Below are 25,314 nucleotides of genomic sequence, written 5' to 3' on the forward strand. Positions count from 1 at the left end.
GGACACGCCCCGCCCCGGCAAGTGGGACAGGCGGCGTGGCACGCTTAAAGCAGACGGCCCACGTGTCCCCCAGATCGTTAGCCTGCTTACCGTAGCTGCAGCTGCGGTCACGCGTTTCCGACAAACGCACCACCGGGCTAATTCGAGCTTGAGATACAGTTGCTACCATTACCCTATGCGGCATATTCCATTGTAAATAACGATTGTACGAAAATAAGGAAGGCTTGCAGTTTGCGCTGTTGTATTCGGCTACGAATGACACTTGTGCAACGTCCTCAATAGATTGCAAGGGCGAGTCGCAGTTAAGTGTGTTCGAGCGTGGGGAAAATGTTAGTACTCCTATGGTGGGTGTTCGGTAACCAAGGTATCCGAAGTGTATGGTATTTCAAGAGGCACCGTATCGAAGATTTGGACCGCACACAGGAAATGTGCGAAAACCTCATCCGTCAAGTCACAATGCGGACGAAACTGTGTGTTGAGTGATCGTGGCTGACGGTAATTGAAGAGGATTGTGACGAAAAGTAAGAGGACGGCAGTTGCAAAAGACACTGCAGAACTGCACGTCGCTCCCGCGAATCTTGTCAGCACTAAAAGCCAAAGGGAGCTCCAAAGGCAAGGAACTGCAGAGCGAGCTGGAATCTGTGATGCAAATGCCGTAACGGGAAAACGTGGTACTGAAGCCATATAACTTGGACTATGGAGCAGTGTAAGAATGTGGTTTAGTAGATGAGTCTTGTTTCGCATTGTTTCTAACTTCTGGCCGAGTTTACGTCCCGCCAGAGAAATATGGCAGGGTTTGGTGATGATCTGGGTAGCCATATCGTGATATTCTAGGCGCCCCATGGTTACTCTGGGAGATGGTTTTACTGACAAGGATTATGTGCCCATTTCGGCTGATCAGGTCCGTCTCATGGTACAATGCTTGTTCCCCAATGGTGAAGCTGTGTTCCGAGACGGCAGGGCCCCTGTTCACACACTCGCATCGTCAAAGACTGCTTTTGTGAGCGCGAGGATAAACTGTTGCATTTACCATGGGAACCGTAGTCACCAAATCTCAGTATTATTGAGCCTTTGTGGTCTGGGTTGAACAAAAGGGTGCGCGATCCCTGTCCAGCTCCGTCATTGTTACCTGAATGTGCCACTATTTTGCAGGAAGAATGGTATAAAATTCCCTTTAAGATCTCACAGGACACTCATTTACCCATTTCTAGAACATTGGAAGCCGTTTTGAATGTCAGCGGTTTTCCTACACCTATTAGGCATCGTAATATATTGGCCTTTGGAGTTTTTATACGTTTGTCCACCCGATGTGCAAATCTAACTCCATAGCTTTCTCTACGAAAACAGAATATCAAGCTACCTTATGTTCAAAATTATATTTACGTCGACCTCTGTATTACATACAAATCTACATTTATGTTTTGCAAAACACGGTGAAGTGCAGGGGAGAGGCTAATTTTCACTACACCAGTTATTAGAGTCTCTTTTTTTTACATCCGTGTATTGAGAGATGGATGAGTGACTGCTGAAACTCCTCTTTCGGCGCCTCCGTTAGACTAATGTTGTCTTTGCGGTCCCTACGGGAGCGTTGCAAAAGATGTTGTAGTACATCCCTAGGTGTTGTTTGTTGTTGTTGTGGTCTTCAGTCCTGAGACTGGTTTGATGCAGCTCTCCATGCTACTCTATCCTGTGCAAGCTTTTTCATCTCCCAGTACCTACTGCAACCTACATCCTTCTGAATCTGCTTAGTGTATTCATCTCTTGGTCTCCCTCTACGATTTTTACCCTCCACGCTGCCCTCCAATACTAAATTGGTGATCCCTTGATGCCTCAGAACATGTCCTACCAACCGATCCCTTCTTCTGGTCAAGTTGTGCCACAAACTTCTCTTCTCCCCAATCCTATTCAATACTTCCTCATTAGTTATGTGATCTACCCATCTAATCTTCAGCATTCTTCTGTAGCACCACATTTCGAAAGCTTCTATTCTCTTCTTGTCCAAACTATTTATCGTCCATGTTTCACTTCCATACATGGCTACACTCCATACGAATACTTTCAGAAATGACTTCCTGACACTTAAATCTATACTGGATGTTAACAAATTTCTCTTCTTCAGAAACGCTTTCCTTGCCATTGCCAGCCTACATTTTATATCCTCTCTACTTCGACCATCATCAGTTATTTTGCTCCCCAAATAGCAAAACTCCTTTACTACTTTAAGTGCCTCATTTCCTAATCTAATTCCCTCAGCATCACCCGAATTAATTAGACTACATTCCATTATCCTTGTTTTGCTTTTGTTGATGTTCATCTTATATCGTCCTTTCAAGACACTGTCCATTCCATTCAACTGCTCTTGCAAGTCCTTTGCTGTCTCTGACAGAATTACAATGTCATCGGCGAACCTCAAAGTTTTTATTTCTTCTCCATGAATTTTAATACCTACTCCGAATTTTTCTTTTGTTTCCTTTACTGCTTGCTCAATATACAGATTGAACAACATCGGGGAGAGGCTACAACCCTGTCTTACTCCCTTCCCAACCTCTGCTTCCCTTTCATGTCCCTCGACTCTTATAACTGCCATCTGGTTTCTGTACAAATTGTAAATAGCCTTTCGCTCCCTGTATTTTACCCCTGCCACCTTTAGAATTTGAAAGAGAGTATTCCAGTCAACATTGTCAAAAGCTTTCTCTAAGTCTACAAATGCTAGAAACGTAGGTTTGCCTTTCCTTAATCTTTCTTCTAAGATACGTCGTAAGGTCAGTATTGCCTCACGTGTTCCAGTGTTTCTACGGAATCCAAACTGATCTTCCCCGAGGTTGGCTTCTACTAGTTTTTCCATTCGTCTGTAAAGAATTCGTGTTAGTATTTTGCAGCTGTGACTTATTAAGCTGATAGTTCGGTAATTTTCACATCTGTCAACACCTGCTTTCTTTGGGATTGGAATTATTATATTCTTCTTGAAGTCTGAGGGTATCTCGCCTGTTTCATACATCTTGCTCACCAGATGGTAGAGTTTTGTCAGGACTGGCTCTCCCACGGCCGTCAGTAGTTCCAATGGAATATTGTCTACTCCGGGAGCCTTGTTTCGACTCAGGTCTTTCAGTGCTCTGTCAAACTCTTCACGCAGTATCATATCTCCCATTTCATCTTCATCTACATCCTCTTCCATTTCCATAATATTGTCCTCAAGTACATCGCCCTTGTATAGACCCTCTATATACTCCTTCCACCTTTCTGCTTTCCCTTCTTTGCTTAGAACTGGGTTTCCATCTGAGCTCTTGATATTCATACAAGTCGTTCTCTTATCTCCAAAGGTCTCTTTAATTTTCCTGTAGGCGGTATCTATCTTACCCCTAGTGAGATAGGCCTCTACATCCTTACATTTGTCCTCTAGCCATCCCTGCTTAGCCATTTTGCACTTCCTGTCGATCTCATTTTTGAGACGTTTGTATTCCTTTTTGCCTGTTTCACTTACTGCATTTTTATATTTTCTCCTTTCATCAATTAAATTCAATATTTCTTCTGTTACCCAAGGATTTCTTCTAGCCCTCGTCTTTTTACCTACTTGATCCTCTGCTGCCTTCACTACTTCATCCCTCAAAGCTACCCATTCTTCTTCTACTGTATTTATTTCCCCCATTCCTGTCAATTGCTCCCTTATGCTCTCCCTGAATCTCTGTACAACCTCTGGTTCTTTTAGTTTATCCAGGTCCCATCTCCTTAAATTCCCACCTTTTTGCAGTTTCTTCAGTTTTAAGCTAAAGGTCATAACCAATAGATTGTGGTCAGAGTCCACATCTGCCCCTGGAAATGTCTTACAATTTAAAACCTGGTTCCTAAATCTCTGTCTTACCATTATATAATCTATCTGATACCTTTTAGTATCTCCAGGGTTCTTCCATGTATACAACCTTCTTTCATGATTCTTAAACCAAGTGTTAGTTATGATTATGTTGTGCTCTGTGCAAAATTCGACCAGGCGGCTTCCTCTTTCATTTCTGTCCCCCAATCCATATTCACCTACTATGTTTCCTTCTCTCCCTTTTCCTACACTCGAATTCCAGTCACCCATGACTATTAAATTTTCGTCTCCCTTCACAATCTGAATAATTTCTTTTATTTCATCATACATTTCTTCAATTTCTTCGTCATCTGCAGAGCTAATTGGCATATAAACTTGTACTACTGTAGTAGGCTTGGGCTTCGTATCTATCTTGGCCACAATAATGCGTTCACTATGCTGTTTGTAGTAGCTTACCCGCATTCCTATTTTCCTATTCATTATTAAACCTACTCCTGCATTACCCCTATTTGATTTTGTGTTTATAACCCTGTAGTCACCTGACCAGAAGTCTTGTTCCTCCTGCCACCGAACTTCACTAATTCCCACTATATCTAACTTCAACCTATCCATTTCCCTTTTTAAATTTTCTAACCTACCTGCCCGATTAAGGGATCTGACATTCCACGCTCCGATCCGTAGAACACCAGTTTTCTTTCTCCTGATAACGACATCCTCTTGAGTAGTCCCCGCCCGGAGATCCGAATGGGGGACTATTTTACCTCCGGAATATTTTACCCAAGAGGACGCCATCATCGTGTAATCATACAGTAAAGCTGCATGCCCTCGGGAAAAATTACGGCTGTAGTTTCCCCTTGCTTTCAGCCGTCCGCAGTACCAGCACAGCAAGGCCGTTGTGGTTATTGTTACAAGGCCAGATCAGTCAATCATCCAGACTGTTGCCCTTGCAACTACTGAAAAGGCTGCTGCCCCTCTTCAGGAACCACACGTTTGTCTGGCCTCTCAACAGATACCCCTCCGTTGTGGTTGCACCTACGGTACGGCTATCTGTATCGCTGAGGCACGCAAGCCTCCCCACCAACGGCAAGGTCCATGGTTCATGGGGGGGACATCCCTAGGTACATCATTTAAAACTAGTTCTTGAAATGACCTAAGTAAGCTTTCATGGGACAGTTCGTGTCTCTCTCTTGAACTGTCTGTCCCTCCAGTATTTCCAGTGTCCTCGCGACACTCTGTCATGAGTCCAACGAACCGTTCACCATTCGTGCTGCCCTTTTGTAAGCGAACTAATTTGGTTGTCATGGCGTGAAGGAAGATGTATATTTAATGACCATGTGCTTGTCCCACTTGTCTGTCCTGTAGAGTTCTCGTTCACTTCCTCCTCCGCAGTACTGAACTGCAATGAAGCTGAAATATTACTACGATGTCCGCAGCTCGTGGTCTTGCGGTAGTGTTCTCGCTTCCGGCGCACGGGTCCCGGGTTCGATTCCCGGCGGGGTTGGGGATTTTCTCTGCCTCGTGATGACTGGGTGTTGTGTGTCTTTCATCATCATTGACTCATAAGACGCCGGAGTGGCGTCAATTAAAAAGGACTTGCAATACGGCGGCCGGACTTCCCCGCATGGGGCCTCCAGGCCAACAATGCCATACGGTCATTTCATTTCATTACTACGATAACGCATAATTGCAGGGGGAATAAAGGAGATGTTACACGAGCGCTTCACATAACACGAGTTCGACAGAACTTAGTAATATTATTGACTTGTGCACTTAACAGAGCTACACTGTCTGCATACTAAATCACGCTATTTCTTGAGATCACATTCACATCCATTCGCTGCAATCCATCAAGGCATTGTTCGTGGTAATGTGAGTAATCCAATCTATCCATTCACCTGGCGTGGGGGATGCACTCTGGTATTAACTCGTATTTCTCGCGGTACTATTCAATGTTATACGTTAGGTGATGGTTCAAATGGCTCTGAGCACTATGGGACTTAACATCTGAGTCATCAGTCCCCTAGAACTTAGAACTACTTAAACCTAACTAACCTAAGGACATCACACACATCCATGCCCGAGGCAGGATTCGAACCTGCGACCGTAGCTGTCTCGCGGTTCCAGGCTGAAGCGCCTAGAACCGCTCGGTCACTCCGGCCGGCACTTTACGTGATTGACTCATGTGAATACATATCAGTGAGTATATAATTTCGTGACCCGATTCTTCGGCGGGTTCGTCGCATGAGACAGCAAAGTACCCTTTTTTGTCGTATTTGGCACAGGTCCCACACACTTGAGTAATATACGGGGATGGATCGCAAGAGGTATTTTGCAAGTAATATCGCTTGTGAACCGACTGTATTTCTACGGTATGCTACCAACGAACCGAAGTCTGCCGCTTGGTTTACCTATGGATCAGTCTATGCGTCCATTCCATTTCATTTTTATTTATTTATTTACACGTCAAGTTCCGTAGGACCAACTTGAGGAGCAAATCTCCAAGGTCATGGAACGTGTCAGTACATGAAATTACAACATAAAAGTAATAAGAGATAAAAATGAAATGTTTATGAACCTGAAAAATGTCAAGCCATAAGTTTAAGAAATCGCAATCAACATTACAACAAGAATCAGCTTAATGTTTCAAGGAACTCCTCAACGGAATAGAAGGAGTGACTCACCAGGAAACTTCTCAGTTTTGATTTGAAAGCGCGTGGATTATTGCTAGATTTTTGAATTCGAGCGTTAGCTTATTGAAAATGGATGCAGCAGTACACTGCACACCTTTCTGCACAAGAGTTAAGGAAGTCCGATCCAAATGCAGGTTTGATTTCTGCCGAGTATTAACTGAGTGAATGCTGCTTATTCTTGGGAATAAGCTCATATTGTTAACAAGAAATGACCACAAGGAATATATATATTGAGAGGCCAATCTCAAAATACCCAGACTCGTGAACAAGGCTCGACAAGAGGTTCGTGAAGTTACACCACTTATTGTTCTAACCGCCCGTTTCTGAGCCAAAAATATCCTTTTAGACTGGGAAGATAGCACTCCGTCATCAGGCCACAAGTGGCCCATCGGGACCATCTGACCGCCGTGTCATCCTCAGATGAGGATGCGGATAGGAGGGGCGTGTGGTCAGCACACCGCTCTCCCGGTCGTGACGATGGTTTTCTTTGACCGGAGCCGCTACTATTCGGTCGAGTAGCCCCTCAATTGGCATCACGAGGCTGAGTGCACCCCGAAAAATGGCAACAGCACATGGCGGCCCGGATGGTCACCCATCCAAGTGCCGGCCGCGCCCGACAGCGCTTAACTTCGGTGATCTAACGGGAACCGGTGTATCCACTGCGGCAAGGCCGTTGCCAGACTGTGAAGAGTTACCCCAAAATATAATACCATACGGCATAAGCGAATGAAAATAAGAAAAGCAGACTAATTTTCATGTCGAACGGTCACTCACTTCAGATACCGTTCGAATTGTAAAAATGGCAGCATTAAGTCTTTGAACATGATCCTGAACATGGACATTCCACGACAGTTTACTGTCTATCTGAGCACCTAAAAATTTGGACTGTTCAGTTTCACTAATCATATGCCCCTTCTGTGAAATTAAAACGTCAGGTTTTGTTGAACTGTGTGTTATAAACTGTAAAAACTGAGTCTTACTGTGATTTAGCATTAGTTTATTTTCTGCTAGCCATGACCTTAGGTCATGAACTGCACTATTTGAAACAGAGCCAATGTTGCACACAACATCATTTACTGCCAAGCTAGTGTAATCAGCAAACAGAAATATTTTAGAGTTACTCTTAATACTAGAGGGCATATCATTTATATAATTAAGGAACAGGAGTGGCCCCAACACTGATCCCTGGGGCACACCCCACTTGACTGTACCCCATTCAGAATCCACATCACAGCCATTTTCAACATTGTGAATAATGACCTTTTGCTGTCTGTTGCTAAAGTAAGAGGTGAACCAATTGTGAGCTACTCCCTGTATTCCGTAATGGTCCAACTTCTGAAGGAATATTTTGTGATCAACACAATCAAACGCCTTAGTTAAATAAAAAAAATATGCCTAGCGTTCGAAACCTTTTGTTTAACCTGTCCAGTACCTCACAGAGAAAAGAGAATATAGCACTTTCAGTTGTTAAACTGTACATTTGATAGGAAATCGTGTGATATAAAATGATAATTATCCTTATATACACAGCCTTTTCAATACCGTAACTTTAGCAAACACTGATGGCATAGAAATAGCTCTAAAAATAGTCTCCATTATCCCTCTCTACCTGTTTGTAGAGCGGTTTTACTGGTGAGTACTTTAATCGTTCGGGAAACTGACCACTCCTAAAGGAAAAATTACAAATATGGCTAAATACAGAGCTAACATGTGCAGAAAAGTACTTTTAATATTCTGATAAGCACTCCATCATGTGCATGAGAGTCATTAGTCTTCGGTGATTTAATTATTGACTCCCAACTATCTGTATCACAGAGAAGTATTTTAGACATCAATCTCGGAAAGGCATTTGCCAAGAAAGTTGTATGATTCCCTGTAGAAACTAAATTTTTATTTAATTCACCTGCAATGTTCAGAAAATGATTGTTAAATATTGTACATATATCTGATTTATCAGTAACAAAAATATTTTTACTACGAACTGACTTTATATCGTCGACCTTGGGCTGCTGACCAGAAATTCCTTCACAACTGACCATATGGTTTTCATTTTATCCTATGAATTAGGTATTCTATTTGCACCTTGTACAACAGAGGGTGCATTTTGCTGGTGTTACATGGCAGCCGGTGCTTTGTAGCAACGTTGTGCGGTGAAGGGTGCTTCGTACCAATACTGCATGGTGAAGAGTTCTTTTTACAAACATTACAGGACAGAGGATGCTTTGTACCAACGTTGTGTGGCAGAGGGTACTGTGTACCAAAGTTACATGGTGGAGGGCACTTCATACCAACGTTGTATGGCAGAGAGTGCTTTTTACCAATATTGCGTGGCAGAGGGATGCTTGTTATCGATGTTGTGTGGCAGAGCGTGCTTCGTACCATGTTGTGAAACGAGTGGCACTGTCTCCTGGATGAGTGTGGTAGAAGGTACTTAGCACCTATGCACCATGGCAGAGCATGTTTCAAATTGGTGTTTTATGACAGAGGGTGCTTCACACCAATGTTTTGTGGCAGAGAGTACATCCTACCGATTTTGCATGGCAGAGGGTGCTTTGCAGTGGTTTACATTGGGAACTGCGAGAAAACGTAACACAGAAAATTTATCTCGTGCAGGACTGCGTTGGAGTCTAGCAGCCGACAAGTGACATAGCTCATGGCAAACTCCACTTCGGTCAGGTGGACCGTACCATAATGACACTGCAGTTAGGCGGCTGGCAAATGTCCATAGTATGTGTGAAACTGGCGATGCAGCTATGATGACTGAGGGCTATGGCAGCTCGCGGCTCCCCTCAGTGCCCAAGATGGCAGTCCAAACGCTAATTAAAGATGGAACAGATAACGTTCGTGCCTACTGAGAACTGTCGTTGTGTGTGCTGCTTAAACTGTTTGAATTCTAAGCAAATTACGATATTCAGTTACCTAACTTTGTTCTCTGAATTTTTAATCATAACTCTACCCATAGTTCTCACACAGCTCTCTAAACAAAATTACTGCTGTGCCAGATAAGTCGTGTGATCGTAGACGCTTAGTGATAACTGTCAAGGCTCGGATGGGTCGCTAGTCTTGAAATAAATCAAAAAGATGATACATCCCAGGGAAGAAAAGCCAACTTACTTTTCATAATTTATTATTGTTGTTATGTTCTTCAGTCTGAAGACCGTTCTTTAGCACCTCTCCGCGCTAGTCTGTCGTGCATAAGCCGCTTTATATCTGTAAAGCTGCTGCAACCGACATCCACTTGAATCTGTTTACTGTATTCGAGCCTTGGCCCCGCTCCACAAATTCCCCCTTCCCTTCCACCATCCTGATGACATCGCTCACGCCTCGTCCTTCCTCCAGAATACAATCTCTGATGCTGTGGCGGCTCACGTTCTCATCAAACCTATGCATCCGCACCATCCTACCCTTCCTCCACAGGCCGTACTCCTCCGTGAATCCCGCCGGCTCCACCATTCCTTCCTCTGCACTTGTGACCGAGACACACTCATCCGCCACTGGCAGTTACAAAGATAACTTCGAAATCTTCTGACAGCAAAGAAACGCCGGAACTGTCGTCATACATGCACACGACTTAACGCCAACGTCCCTGTCAACTCCTCCAAGTACTGGTCCACCATCCACCGCCTTACTGGTAGCCATCCCGCCCCGCATTATCCACTCCTCCATGACACTCACCCGTTCCCTGACAACCTCAGTAAAGCTAACAATTTTGCTTCCCATCTCTCCGAAATCTTCTCCATACTCTATGACCCTCACTTTGATTACTTTCTCGTTCTTGATGTCCTTTACCGCACTGATACCACTGTCCCACCACTTGCTCCCAGATTCCAGTACTTTGACCAATTGCTGCCCTCAGAATTGAACACTACTATCTCAGCACAAAACATTAAACTCATCCTTCACTCCAAAACTAACCCTGCCCCTGGTCGCGATTGCATCACCTACTGCCACCACAAGGAATGCCCTCTCTCCTTTCTCGCCGCTGTTACCAACCTGTACAACACCATCCTCTCCTGACCTGTGGAAGACCTCCCACATCCTGTTGTTCCTTAAGCCCAACAGACTCCCTTCTGACACCTCCTCCAATCGCCCTTACGCCTCACCTCTGTGTTCAGTAAGGTCTTCGAGTCCATCCCTTCCCGCCGTGTCCATCACCACCTAGATAAACACCATTTCGTCCCTCTTACCCAGCGTGGTTTCCAGCCCTCCTTCTTCACTGATGAGCATCTCCTTAACCTTACCCATCTCCTCTCCCACCAACTTAACTTCGTTGTTCTGCTATTTTTATTTCCCTTGACCATATGGCATTCTGGCCTCCTTCCTCTCCCCCCATCCTTCCTATGTCACCACTGATAATATCAATTCCCGTATCTTCTACCCTACTGTAGGTGTTCCCCAGGGCTCTGTCCTTTCTCTTCTCCTATACCTCCTGTACACCGCTGCTATGCCCAAACCACGCCCACCAATTCATTTCCTTCAATACTCTGAGGACACTGCCTTACTTGCCCTCTATATTGCCCGTCAGTGGTCCGGCTCCCTCCAAACCCACCTAAACCAGTTTACTACTTGGTGCAACCAGTGGTGCTTTCAAATCAATCCTTTCAAAACCCAGGCAATTGTTATAGAATGTACCACCTCCTCCTTCTGGCTCCAAGATTTCTACCTCACCATCTATGACGCTCCTATCCAGCTTACTCCCACCTCGAAATACCTTGACCTCACCCTTGTCTATCACCTCACCTGGACTCCCCATTTCCATACCATCCAATGCAAAGCCCACAATAGACCCCACCTTCTGAAACTCCTGTCTGGTTGCACATGGGGTCTGCATCCTTCTACCATCCATCATACTTACAATTCCTTGGTCCATCCCATCCTTTGTTACTACAGTGTCACCTGGATCTCTGTCCATCCTAAACTCTGTAAAGCCCTCCAAATCCTTGAATGCCATGTGCTCCACCTCACTTTCTGTATCCATCTCCCATCCCCCATGAGAATCCTCCACGACCTCATCCCTTACCCACACGTCCTCCTTTTCCCTGAACACATCTGCATCCTCTACACCAACTGCTGCCTTGATCCCCCTCACCTTCTGGTGTCTCCTTTTCTCTACAACTGCTGCGCCTCTACTGACATGTCCCACCCTCTCTCCATCTCCGCATCCTCTCCCAAAGAGATTTCCAGCATCTCCCCATTACAGATGATGTGCTTTGCCCCAATATTTATCCTTCCTTCCAACTCTGACCCTTCTCTTCCTCTCCCCTCCTCCATAGGGCTCCCTCTCTTTCCCCTCCCCCCTCTGCTGTTTCACCCTTCTACTCTCAGTCCTTCTCACCTCTCCTTTCTCAGTTCTTACACTCCTTCCTGGGCAGCTCCATCTCCACCCACCCCATCTCCTGTCCCCTGGTGTACTGCCGTCTGCCCCCTTTCTGCCCCTTCCTGCCCTCTCTCCTCCACTGACTCCCCCTTCTCTCTTACCTCTCTCCTTCCTCTCTGACCTCCCCTCCTTTGGCAGGTCCTTCAAGTTTTAATCCAGTTAATGTTTGAAACTTCCTGGCAGGTTAAAACTGTGTGCCGGACCGAGACTCGAACTCGGGACCTTTGCCTTTCGCGGGCAAGTATTCTACCAACTGAGGTACCCAAGCACGACTCACGCCCCATCCTCACAGCTTTACTTCTGCCAGTACCTCGTCACAGTTTTAATCTGCCAGGAAGTTTCACATCAGCGCACACTCCGCTGCAGAGTGAAAATCTCATTCTGGCAGTTAGTGTTTCTCCGAGCATAGGTGCTCGCCGTGTATGTTACGTAAGTGCAGTGTGTGTTCAGTGTCATTGTGGCTGCCATACTGTGAACGCCGTTTATAATTGAGCTCTTCGTGCCACTAGTGTTTATGTGCTACATCTTCATCGAGTGCCATTTTAGTTATGGATTTTATGCCTCCTGAAACTACCCATTTTTTATATTTTAACTTCAATTGTTTCCCCTTCTCATGAGTAAACTTCATATTTTATCCCCATATGTTATGTATGTACCTTTCTCTTGTGATATTTTATGTAGTCTCTTGGTTGAAGAGCGGTGAACTGCACCACTGCCAGCCCACGTCTGCCCGCATGGAGCGGGGGAATGAAATAACAATAAAGAAAAAAAAGCTCCACGAATTTTGCCTCTCGCCATTTCCCTCCATTAGCAGATTAGTGATCACTTGATGTCTCAGTCTGTGTTCTGTCAACGAATCACTTCCGTTAATCAAGTTGTACTCTAACTTTTCTTTTTCCTCATTCGTTCGGCATCTATCTAATCCTTGGCATTTTCTGTAGAACGAGTTTCAAGAGGTGTTTATCGCCCACGTTTGACGTCCATATGAGGCTGTAGTACAGAGAAGTACTAATAGACAATAGTTCGTAATACAGTCAGTATTTTATTAGTTCTTGAAATATTTCTCTTTTTGAGAAAAGTTTTTCTTATTATTGCAAGTTTGTAATTTATATTCTCTTTACTTCCGCCATTGTCAATAATTTTCTGGCGAAACAGCAAAAGTCATCTGCCACTTCCAGTGTATCACTTCCTGGTCTAATTGCCTCAGCATTACTTGACTTAATTCAACTACACTCCATTACCTTTGTACTCGTACTGTGTTTGTTGATGTTCATCATATAACATCTATTCAGCCGACCTCTGACAGAATTACCACCTAGTCAGCAAAGCCTCAAAGCTTTTTTTTATTCTTCCGGAATATTTATTCCCTTTCAGAATTTATCTTTGGTTTTATTTACTGGTTACTCAATGCAAGGATTGAATAACATGGGCCGGCCGCTGTGACCGAGCGCTTCTAGGCGCTTCAGTCCGGAACCGCGCTGGTGCTGCGGTCGCAGGTTCGAATCCTGCCTCGGACATGGATGTGTGTGATGTCCTTAGGTTAGTTAGGTTTAAGTAGTTCTAAGTTCTAGGCGACTGATGACCTCAGATGTTAAGTCCCCTAGTGCTTAGAGTCATTGGAACAATTTTTTTGAGACCGCTGGATTAGCCGAGCGTTTTAAGGCGCTGCAGTCATGAACTGTGCGGCTGGTTCCGGCGGAGGTTCGAGTCCTCCCTTGGGCATGGGTGTGTGTGTTTGTCCTTAGGATAATTTAGGTTATGTAGTGTGTAAACTTAGGGACTGATGACCTTAGCAGTTAAAGTCCCAAAAGAATTCACACACACATTTGATTTTTGAACATTTTTTGAATAACATGAGGTGCACGCTAAAACCCTATCTCACTCCCTTCTTAATTAGTGCCTACCTCTCACGTCCTTGGACTTAGAAAAGTTATACGAAATGTACGGAGGGGGGGGGGGGCGTGCCATATTGAATTACCGATTTACACTTTATTTTTTTCTGTCATTTACGACGCACCATTTGACTCATCATTAGAGTTGCAAGTATGTAGTACTTTGGCGTAATCGTAGGTGACAGGACAATTACGAATACTAGTAGTGTAATACCTTCACAGTGCATTCAATTTTGCCAGCTGCTGTCTTTACGTATGCGGACAACATGGAGTGTGAGATTAATGACAGTGTTGGACGACGTACTTTTGTGGAAAGAGGGTGTAAAAGCTACAGATGTTCGCAATCGATTGGTGGCAGAGTGTGTAGAGTGTGCAAAATCACGAGAAATGCTCTTGCAACATGACAACGCTCATTTCCATAGGAGTCGGAAAACCACGGCTACCATAAGTGAAGTGGGATTCCAGGTACTGCTACACCCACCGTGTTCTCCTGATGTGGCCCCTTCTAATTATGTCCTACCGGGGGTGTGAAGAAACCTTTGCGCGGGCGTCATTTCGCATATTTCCAGGAACAGCGAGCAGGTGCCCTGCATTGGGTGCGACAGAAAAATGGTTCGAGGATAGTCTACATAAGTGTAAGGGGGCCAAGTCAAAAGAATGCAATGCATGTAGTAGTACACGGATACCAATCATAGCGACAGCAGCATTAGTTTTCCAACTCGTATGACGTCGTCGAGTTGCAAGAGCACTTGCGGTGACGGTGCACACGCTCCACACACTGCCACCAATTGCCTATGAATATCCGCAGTATTCACACCCTCCTTCCACAGGAACCACGCCGTCTAACGCTGTTGTTGATGATCACACTCCATATTGTACTCTCACGTATGCAGCAGTTGGGAGACGCGGTTGTACTGTGCAGAGATTACACTTCTAGTGATTAGCCTGCCTCTTACGGTTAGACTTAAGTGCTAAGTATTTACAGTTGAACTGATGAGTCAACAGATGTATCATGAACGATGAAAACAAAGTAAATCAATACGGAACGTCCTTCGTATTTTATCCAAGCTTTGCTGTCCTTTAGGTTGTTGCGATGAGGCAAAATTTTAGCTTTACTTTTACTTCAGTAAAGTGTGCACTCTCTGGGGCATGCTGGCGCATCGCCAGCCGCCGGCAGTGGGTCTCCGTATGGCTCCAGCCATGCGTGACATCCTCACAACGAATCCACTTGTCCTTTCCCCACATTCATCTGGTAGAAGTGCTTGCTTTTCGGTCCACATACTTGCGTGGCTACAAACGTTCTCGTCTTTCGAAATTCAGCTCTGTATCCCACTACACCAGTGCAATACATCGTTCTTCCGAAGTTCAATATGTTACGTATTTAAGTACAGGTGCAATTCGAGTGTTACGAAACATCAAACTAACTCTTTAGAAATTCTGCCACATCCCAAATTTCAGTCGCAGAATGCTTTATGTGACGGCGGCGGAACTGTAGATTACCTAGCTTGTAATCAACGCGTTTGCAATAACAAATAATAATAACAGGTTCCAGTGACGACATCGACAGACTACACGTGACACATAAGGAAGGAGGGCGAGGTATGAGGCAAGTAGTGGTGCGTATTACGGATATAATGTTGTAGTTGAATGTGGCAGGTATGTGACCCGGCACGTAAATGATCCACTAATGAGTCAAATAATACTGCCTGAGATGGCAAATGGAAACAGCGAAATTACCGCCCAGACTAAGACGGTTGCAAGAAACCTCCCAGAGAATTCAAAAAGTACTGATGCTGACGCGATTTTACAACTTAACAATAATACTGAATCTCAGAAGAGGCTAAAACAAACCTGCAGACAACAATCTCTGCGTGGTCAGTGTCGAAACCTTCTGTATTGCTTTAACATTTACTGAGATCAGACGCATCTGTGGCTTACATGAGGAAACATGAGGGCACAGTCTCATAGACGAAGAGTTACAACTTTGGAAAAGTAATTACAAAAATCACTTAATGGGATAGATGTCGGATTTGTGGACCGCACTCTGAGACAACGAACCAGGTAATATTAGGTTACCCTGTCTTGGTGAAGAATGAACTTCTGAAAGGGCACAACCAACTGGCAAACATGCAGAGCTGCAAGAGTATCACATCTTCCAATGTATGACACGACCCCACACATAAAGCGCTCACGACAGCTCGTCGTAACGTAGCCCTGTACGATTGACAAGTATATACCAACCGAACGGAAGCTCCTAATATGTCTGACTTTGAAGCACCTCAGGCAGATAAAAAGGCCATGCCTCTTAATTGAATTTCATTTTCCTGTGATGGAAACATTAATGCTAAGGCGGCTCAGAAACAACTGACATATGAGGATGTGACTAGCATCGAGGTCACTCGAATGTGGAGTGTACGGAGTGACGTCATCCTCTCGTCGTTGGTATTCTGGGATCAGCATTACGTAACTTGAAGAAATCACTGTCTAGTATAGCAGAATGTAGTGAAAGTCAGTGAAATACAATATATAGTACTGTTTGGAACTACACGTATCTTGAGTAAAGTATTGTAAAATCAGTCAACAGCCCTAATCCTCAGGAAGCTGAAAACATCCTGGCTTAGACTCGTCTATACCCACGAACGTAATCACTGTTGTGAAAAATAAGGAAAATTACAACAACAGCAATAATAATACCAATAACGATGTATAGAGTTGAGCAACTGTGTTATAGGTAGCTGACATGTTGAAGAGGTTTCGGGCATCTGTCACTTTTTCAAATGTTAGCACTTTTTCAGCATTTCTCTACACATAATCAGCAGCTGTACATAAGAGCATTACAGCATTTTGACTAATCGAGGTGAAAATGTTTAATAAACAAGGAAATCAGAGAGAAAGAGAGAGTTGCCGAGTTGGAAAGAGAACGTTCCTGTCGCAACGTTAGTTAGAATAGATCGATCAGTTACATACTGATAACTGTGGTATATTATAACTGGGATGTAGTCAGACCTTGTATCTTTCGTTTTTCGCCTGGTTCCATATAGTACAACTAATTTTTCCAGTTTGTAACGATACGGTAGGGAAAAAGTTGGTTTAGAGCATGGTCGGCCAAGATTTCGAGTCACAGGCTGTGCCCCGGCATAAATCCCATAGCTCTCGCCCTTGCTACATATCCCCCCCCCCCACCCTCCCCCCCCCCCCCCCCACCCACCCCCGCGGCTACGACCCGCTGTCTGAGTGCGACGAGGAGGAAAGGGGGAAACTGCGAACGCACCGCATTTAAATGGCATTGCAGTAGCGCTTCATACAACTTGGTTTTATATTTAAATTTCTCAACAACATAGGTTACAAACAAAGCAAATTTACAGAATTGTTTAATTATTTTCGGTGCGCTGAAGACATAATATAATTTTTATCTGGTACAAACAGTCGGCATACGGACTGAGGCAGACAGTTCCGCAGATTTTCGCAATTAAGTTGCCACGTAATTGTGCCTTCTTTCACCAAATATGTCGATAGAAGTATTGTAGAACTTCTCCTACCTCACCACGGAGACGTGGAAACTTTTCCCGAGGGCAGCAATGTAGGCGCCCGGAAAAGTTTACCGTAAACAGATTTGTCATTAAAACAGGAATTACTTTGGAGGCCAGTTGGTTACATTTTACTATGCAAAAAGTCGCTTTCAAGTAAAACGGCAAACTCTCTGGAAAACAGATGTAAGATTCAAAGTGTCCTCAAAACGTTTAGGAAACTATCTTCGTAATTATTTTATGGTCGCAATGATTTCTTTAAACCTCGCTGTCTCCTTAACGGCAGTGAGGTTAGGGAACTGGAATGTCTTTGTCAGAATGTTATAAATTATGCGTGTCCTTTGGATGTCAGATCTGGAAGATGGAAAGATTGAATAAGAGACCCTAACCGTTCTTTCCACCAACCTGTCGTCTTTTACCAGTGCACAAGACAGCGCGTCGATCGTGAGATCTTCTTCGGCGGAGGCTGCTATGCCGTCATCTGGAACCTGTGGATGGTTTTCCATCTGCCTCGGCGAATGCGGGCTGGTCGAACTTACTCCGCCTCAGATGCACTATGTCGTCGATTGCTGCGCAAACACTGTCTCTGCGTACGCGTACATCATAATTAGTCTACCACGCAAACATTTGGAGTTACACTCGTCTGGTGTGAGACGTTCCTGGAAAGGGGGGGGGGGGGGGCACGAGGGGCCGAATCGCACAATAACCCTGGGTTCGGTGTGGGGCGGCGGTGGGGTGAATGGACTGCTGTAGCCTCTTGTGGGGTTGTGAACCACTGCGGGCTACGGCGGGGAAGAAGCCTCTTCGTCGTTTCTAGGTGCCCAGTTCAATACAATACAATATAAGCTGCCAAAGTCGACTGTTGGTGATGTGACAGAGAAGTGAAAACACGAAGGCACAATCAAAGCTAAACCAAGACCAGACAAACTTCATGTACAGACATACAATGACCGTCAACCACTGCGGAAGCTGGCTGTAAAAAATTGCATGAAATCAATGAAAGGCATCACTCGTGAGTTCTAAAGTTTTGCTGAATAACTGTGCTTAGGGAGTTAAAAATCCTGGGATACAATGGTCGAACAGCTCCTCATAATCTTTGAAGAGTCGAATTTTCCAAAATTTGTTAGATCAAACTGCCAAGCATTGCATGAATATTGAGTTGGGAATGATCAGAGCCAGGGACTGTAAGGGAGTTACAATTCCCTGCGTATCGAAGCGTTCTTTGCCTGGGGACTAATCTGCCCATGTTATATTGTTATGGTCTTAAGTCCAGAGACTGGTTTGATGCAGCTCTTCATGCTGCTCTATCCTGTGCAAGCTTCTTCATCTCCCAGTATCTACTGAAACCTACATCCTTCTGAATCTGCTTAGTGTATTCATCTCTTGGTCTCCCTCTACGATTTTTACCCTCCACGCTGCCATCCAGTACTAAATTGGTGATTTCTTGATGCCTCAGAACATCTCATACCAACCAATCCCTTCTTCTAGTCAAGTTGTTCAACAAATTTCCTTCTCCCCAATTCTATTCAATCCCTCCTCAATAGTTATGTGATCTACCCATCTAATCTCCAGCATTTTTCTGTACCACCACGTTTCGAAAACTTCTATTCTCTTCTTGTCCAAACTATTTATCGTCCATGTTTTACTTCCATGCATGGCTACACTCCATACAAATACTTTCAGAAATGACTTCATGACACTTAAATCTATACTCGATGTTAACAAATTTCTCTTCTTCAGAAACGCTTTCCTTGCCATTGCCAGTATATATTTTATATCCTCTCTACTTCCACCATCATCAGTTATTTTGCTCCCCAAATAGCAAAACTCATTTACTACATTAAGTGTCTCATTTCCTAATCTGATTCCCTCAGCATCGCCCGAGTTAACTCGACTACGTTCCATTATCCTCGTTTTGCTTTTGTTGGTGTTCATCTTATATCTTCCTTTCAAGACACTGTCCAATTCATTCAACTACTCTTCCAGGTCCTTTGCTGTCTCTGACAGAATTACAATGTCGTCGGTGAACCTCAAAGTTTTTATTTCTTCACCATGGATTTCAATTCCTACTCCGAATTTTTCTTTTGTTTCCTTTACTGCTTGCTCAATATACAGATTGAATAACATCGGGGAGAGGCTACAACCGTGTCTCACTCCTTTCCCAACCACTGCTTCCCTTTCATGCCCCTCGACTCATATAGCTGCCATCTGGTTGCTGTACAAATTGTAAATAGCCTTTCGCTCCCTGTACTTGACCCCTACCACCTTCAGAATTTGAAAGAGCGTATTCCAGTTAACATTTTCAAAAGCTTTCTCTAAATCTACAAATGCTAGAAAAGTAGGTTTACCTTTCCTTAGTCGATCTTCTAAGATAAGTCGTAGGGTCAGTATTACCTCACGTGTCCCAACATTTCTACGGAATCCCAACTGATCTTCCCCGAGGTCGGCTTCTACCAGCTTTTCCATTCGTCTGTAAAGAATTATTCGTGTTAGTATTTTGCAGCCGTGACTTATTATACTGATAGTTCGGTAATTTTCACAGTTGTCAACAGCTGCTTTCTTTGGGATTAGAATTGTTATATTCTTCTTGAAATCTGAGGGTATTTCGCCTGTCTCATACATCTTGCTCACCAGATGGTAGAGTTTTGTCAGCACTGGCTCTCCCAAGGCCGTCAGTAGTTTTAATGGAATGTTGTCTACTCCCGGGACCTTGTTTCGACTTAGGTCTTTCAGTGCTCTGTCAAATTCTTCACGCAGTATCATATCTCCCATTTCATCTTCATCTACATCCTCTTCCATTTCCATAATATTGTCGTCAAGTACATCACCCTTGTATAGACCCCTCTGTATACTCCTTCCACCTTTCTGCTTTCCCATCTTTGCTTAGAACTGGGTTTCCATCAAAGCTCTTGATATTCATACAAGTGGTTCTACTTTCTCCAAAGGTCTCTTTAATTTTCCTATGCGCAGTATCTATCTTACCCATAGTGAGATAAGCCTCTACATCCTTACACGTGTCCTCTAGCCATCACTGCTTAGCCATTTTGTACTTCTTGTCGATCTCATTTTTGAGACGTTTGTATTCCTTTTTGTCTGCTTCATTGACTGCATTTTTATATTTTCTCCTTTCATCAATTAAACCCAGTATATCTTCTGTTACTCAAGGATTTCTACTATCCCTTGTCTTTTTACCTACTTGATCCTCTGCTGCCTTCACTATTTCATCTCTCAAAGTTACCCATTCTTGTTCTACTGTATTTCTTGCCCCCATTCTTGTGAATTGTTCCCTAATGCTCTCTTTGGAACTCTCTACAACCTCTGGTTCTGTCAGTTTATCGAGGTCCCATCTCCTTAAATTCCCACCTTTTTGCAGTTTCTTCAGTTTTAATCTGCAGTTCATAACCAATAGATTGTGGTCAGAGTCCACTCATGCCCCTGGAAATGTCTTACATTTTAAAACCCGGTTCCTAAATCTCTGTCTTACCATTATATAATGTATCTCAAATCTTCTAGTATCTCCAGGCCTCTTCCATGTGTACAACCTTCTTTCATGATTCTTGAACCAAGTGTTAGCTATGATTAAGTTATGCTCTGTACAAAATTCTACCAGGCGGCTTCCTCTTTCATTCCTTACCCCCATTCCATATTCACCTACTACGTTTCCTTCTCTTCCTTTTCCTACAACCGATTTCTGTCCATATCTGATTATTAATGTTGAACTTCAACAGGCGTCTCACGCCAGGTAGGGAGTTATATTTTGCCTTTGGCACTTAATTCTTCAGGTAGAACGAGCACGTGGCCTGGAAGAATAATTTCTGGCTATCCTTGGCGTGCTGCTATTTTATAAAATTTATGATCTGTACTGGCGTAGTTTCAGTTCTTCGCTGGAGATATATGCTACGTGCATCTATCTTGACTGTGTTTCATGTTGAACTCACGTGGATTTCATACTTACCATACAGAAAATGCAATAAAGAATTTGTAAGCATCCATTTTGTCAAATGGTATTCTTGGGCGTTCAGGCATCTTTATTAATAATATATTCACGTGTGACGTAGTCGACTCAACTGTGTTTATCTTGATGTTTGTAGGTAGAACATGTAATTGATTTCAGAACCCTGTAACTCCAACTTCAGCCTTACCTTTGGCTGTCGAGTCAGTCGACTATGAGGTACAAAGAGCAACTAACGAGCACAAATGTAGAAAATACAACGTACAAGCCAATTTCATGGTCATGTAAGTAATAAGGCACCAGCAATAGATATAGTATTGTTGAGATATGTACTGTACTTCTACCGGAAAAAACTGATGGTGTTATGAAGCATGTAAATCAAGAAGTCAGTTCTGCACGTACGCGCACACCACCATTACTCTACCACGCAAACATAGGGGTTATACTCGACTGGTGTGAGACGTTCCCTAGGGGGGAGGGAGGGGGTCCACCGGGGGCCGAACCACACAATAACCCTGAAAGAGTGGTTCGGTGTGCGGCGGCGGAGGAGTGAAGTGGACAGCGGTAGTCGTCGTGGGGTTGTGGACCACTGCGGCTGTGGCGGGGATGGACCCTCTCCCTCGTTTCTAGGCCCACGGTTAACATACAATAAAATACAACACAAATCAAGAAGTCAATACGAAATTCTATTAATGTCGAGATAAGCTGTCCTGTTTCATCTGGTGGTTGTATTTCACAGTCATGCGACTGGCTAATCGCGGATGACTGAAGATGGAGAAGAACAGGATGTTCATAAATAATAGGGAAAACTAAAACAGATGAATGTACCAGGTGTTGTGGTTATCTTCATTCTGAAGACTTATTTGATGGAGCTCTCTATGCTAGTCTAATGTGTGCAAACCTCTTCATCTCTCGATGTCGACGCAACGTTAAACCCAAATCTTTCTTCCTTCTTTCTTAATTTCTACATAACTACCGCAACCTGATCCCTTTGAATCTGCTTACTACATTGAAGCCTTGGCCTCTCGTAACTATTTTTACTCTCCCTTCCCACTTCCTCCCATTGCCAACTTGACAGTTCCTTGATGTCAGAGGATGTGTCCTATCACCCGATAACTTCTTTTAATCAAAGTAAGCAGAAAATTTCTTTCTTCCCCCATTCGAATCAGTATCTTCACATTTGTTATTCGATCTACCCACCTTATCATCAGCATTCTTCTATAGCACCACATTTCAAAAGCTTCTATTCTCTTGGCTGTCGTCCATGTTTCACTTCCATATAAGGATGCACTCCAGACAAGTACTTTCGGAAAATGCTTCTTAACATTTAAATTTACATTATGTATTAAGAAACTACTCTTTATCAGAGAAGGTTTTCTTGCTATTTCCAGTTTGCATTTTGTGGCTCCTCTACCTCGGCTGTCATAAGTTATTTAGGTACCCAGCTGGCAAACCTCATCTCCTACTTTTAACGTCTCTTTTCCTGATCTATTTCCCTCGGTATCAGCCTGATTTATTCGAGTGCATTCCATTACCCTTGTTTTAATGATGTTCATCTCAAAACCTCTTACTAAAACACAACCCATCCCGTTAAACTGCTTATCTAAATCGTCAGTCATCTCGGAAAAAATTACTTTTTTGTTGGTATCCCGCAAAGTTTTTATTTCTACTCTCTAAGCATTAACTCCTTTTTCAGATTTCTCCTTGATTTCCTTTCAGCTTGCTATTTCTGGGTTTCTTTCTGCTTACTCAGTGTACAGATAAAATAACGTTAGGGATAGGCTACAACCGTGCCTCAATCCCCTCTCAACCATTGCTTATCTTTCGTGTTCTTCAACACTTATAACTGCAGTTTGGTTTTTGTACAAGTTGTAAATAACCTATCTTTCCCTGTAAATTTTATCTCAGCTATTTTCAAAATTTCAAAGTATGTAATCCAGTCCACATCTTCAAAAGCTTTCTCGAAATCAACAAGTGCTGTAAATGTAGGTTTGCCTCTGTTCAAACAGTGTGGAAGATATGTCGTAGGGTAAATATTGCACCGCGGGGTCTTATATTTCTCCAGAACCCAAAGAGATCTTTACCGAAGTTAGCTTCGATCAAACTTACATTCTTCTTTAAATAATTCGTGTCAATATAGTGAAACCACAAATTATTAGATCGTGGGTTCGGTAGTATCCACACCTGTCAGCATCTTTCTTCTTTGGAATTTGAATTATTACATTTTTCCTGAAGACTGATGGTATTTGCCTGTCTCATATATCGTGCACGTCAGGTGGAATAGCTTTGTCATGGTTGGCTCTCCCACGATTATCAATAATTCTGAGAAATTGAGGTCGACTGAAGTGATCTTTTCCCATTCAGGCCTTTCAGCGCTCTGTCAGATTCTTCTCCCAGTATCATATCTCCTATCTCATCATCACCTACTTCCTCTTCTCTTTATATAATATTGACATCAAGCTATTTCATCTTGTATAAACTCTCTGTATACTCCTTCTACCTGTCAACTTTCCCATCTTTGCTTAGTACTGCCTTACCATCTGAGTACTTGATATTTATTCAGTTGCATCTATTATCTCCACTGGCTTCTTTAATTTTCCTATCAGCAGCATTTGTTTTTTCTCTAGATATTCACTTGTTCGCTAGCAATTCCTGCTTAGCCCTTTCGCTCTTTCTTTTAATCTTGTTCTTAGACGTCTCTATTCCCTTTCATCTTGTTCATTTTTTGCATTATTGTATTTTCTCATTCCGTCAATTAAATTCAGTATCTTCTGTATTGCACAGGAATTTCTAGAAGCCCTTCTCCTTTCATCTAAGTGATCCTCTGCTGCCTTCCCAATTTCATCTCTGAAAGTTACCCGTTCATCTGCTATTGTATTCCATTCCCCCGTTTCAGTCCAACATTGCCTAATACTGCCTCTGAAACTTCAATGTATCCAGAGTCCACCTCTTAAATTTCCAGCCTTTTGCAATTTCTTCAGTTTCAGCCTGGAATTCATAACCAATAAATTATGGTCAGAGTTTACACGTGACCTCAAAATGTATTGCAGTTTAAAATATGGTTTCGAAGTTTCTGTCTTATTATATAATCAATCTGAAACCGTCTAAAGTCTCCAAGTCTCTTCCACGTGTACGATCTTCTTTCATGATATGTAAACCAAGGGTTAGCGGTGGTTAAATCATCCTCTGTGAAAAATTGTACCAGGCGGCTTCCTCTTTCATTCTTTTCTTCCAGTACACGTTCTTCTACTAGATTTTCTTATCTTCCATTCGTTACTACCGATTTTCAGCCACCCATCAGAATTAAATGTCCATCTCCTTTAACTATATAAATAATTTCTTTTATCTCTTCATACATTCTTTCAGTGTCTTCGTCATTTGCGTAGCTAGTTGTCGTATAAACTCGAACTACTAACTTCGTCTCCATCTTTGCTTAAGCAGTTTTGCTGTAGATGACAGTAGCGGTAATTCGTAGTGCAGGTGGTAGGTCCTAAATGTTATACAATAAGCCAAGGCACTTCTAAACACAACGCCATCAAAATATTATCGATTTGTGATTGCATTATAAAACTAATCTCGGTTGCTTATGTAAACTTACGAGCCCAATTTTCGTTGTTCGCGGGAAGTTTTAATTTTCTGCTTTAACATGAAGAAATCTGCTGGTGAGGCTCTTACAATGCTGCTTTAGACCTTTGGTGAAGCACCTGTTGGTGAACGAACTTACAGCGAATGGCTTCATCGCTTCAAGAACGCTGATTTTGACGTCAAAGACCGGCGTGGCGTCGGAAGAGAGAAGGTTTTCTAAACTACTGAAATCGACGGAAAGAATCACAAGAGATCATTACTGAAAAAATTTGATCAATTTGAACAGAGCATTGAAAGGCAAACGGCCACAATACATGAAAACGTGATTCTGCAGCATGACAATGCTCGAACACATGTCCGAAAACCCGTCAAAACATACATGGAAAGCTTGAAATGAGAAATCCTAGCCCACCCGCCGTATCGTATTGTCCAGACATCGCTCCCTCTGACTACCATCTTTTTCCATCAATGGCACACGGCCCA

The 25,314-nt window shown here is 43.3% G+C and overlaps 1 pseudogene; it reads right to left on the minus strand.

Annotated features, from left to right (window-relative positions):
* Window positions 1-7,058: 7,058 nt before the first annotated feature.
* LOC124728544 lies at window positions 7,059-7,176 on the minus strand (annotated as a pseudogene).
* Between the last annotated feature and the right edge of the window lie 18,138 nt (window positions 7,177-25,314).

The sequence above is a fragment of the Schistocerca piceifrons genome, chromosome 1, assembly GCF_021461385.2.
Source record: "Schistocerca piceifrons isolate TAMUIC-IGC-003096 chromosome 1, iqSchPice1.1, whole genome shotgun sequence".
Classification (NCBI taxonomy): domain Eukaryota; kingdom Metazoa; phylum Arthropoda; class Insecta; order Orthoptera; family Acrididae; genus Schistocerca; species Schistocerca piceifrons.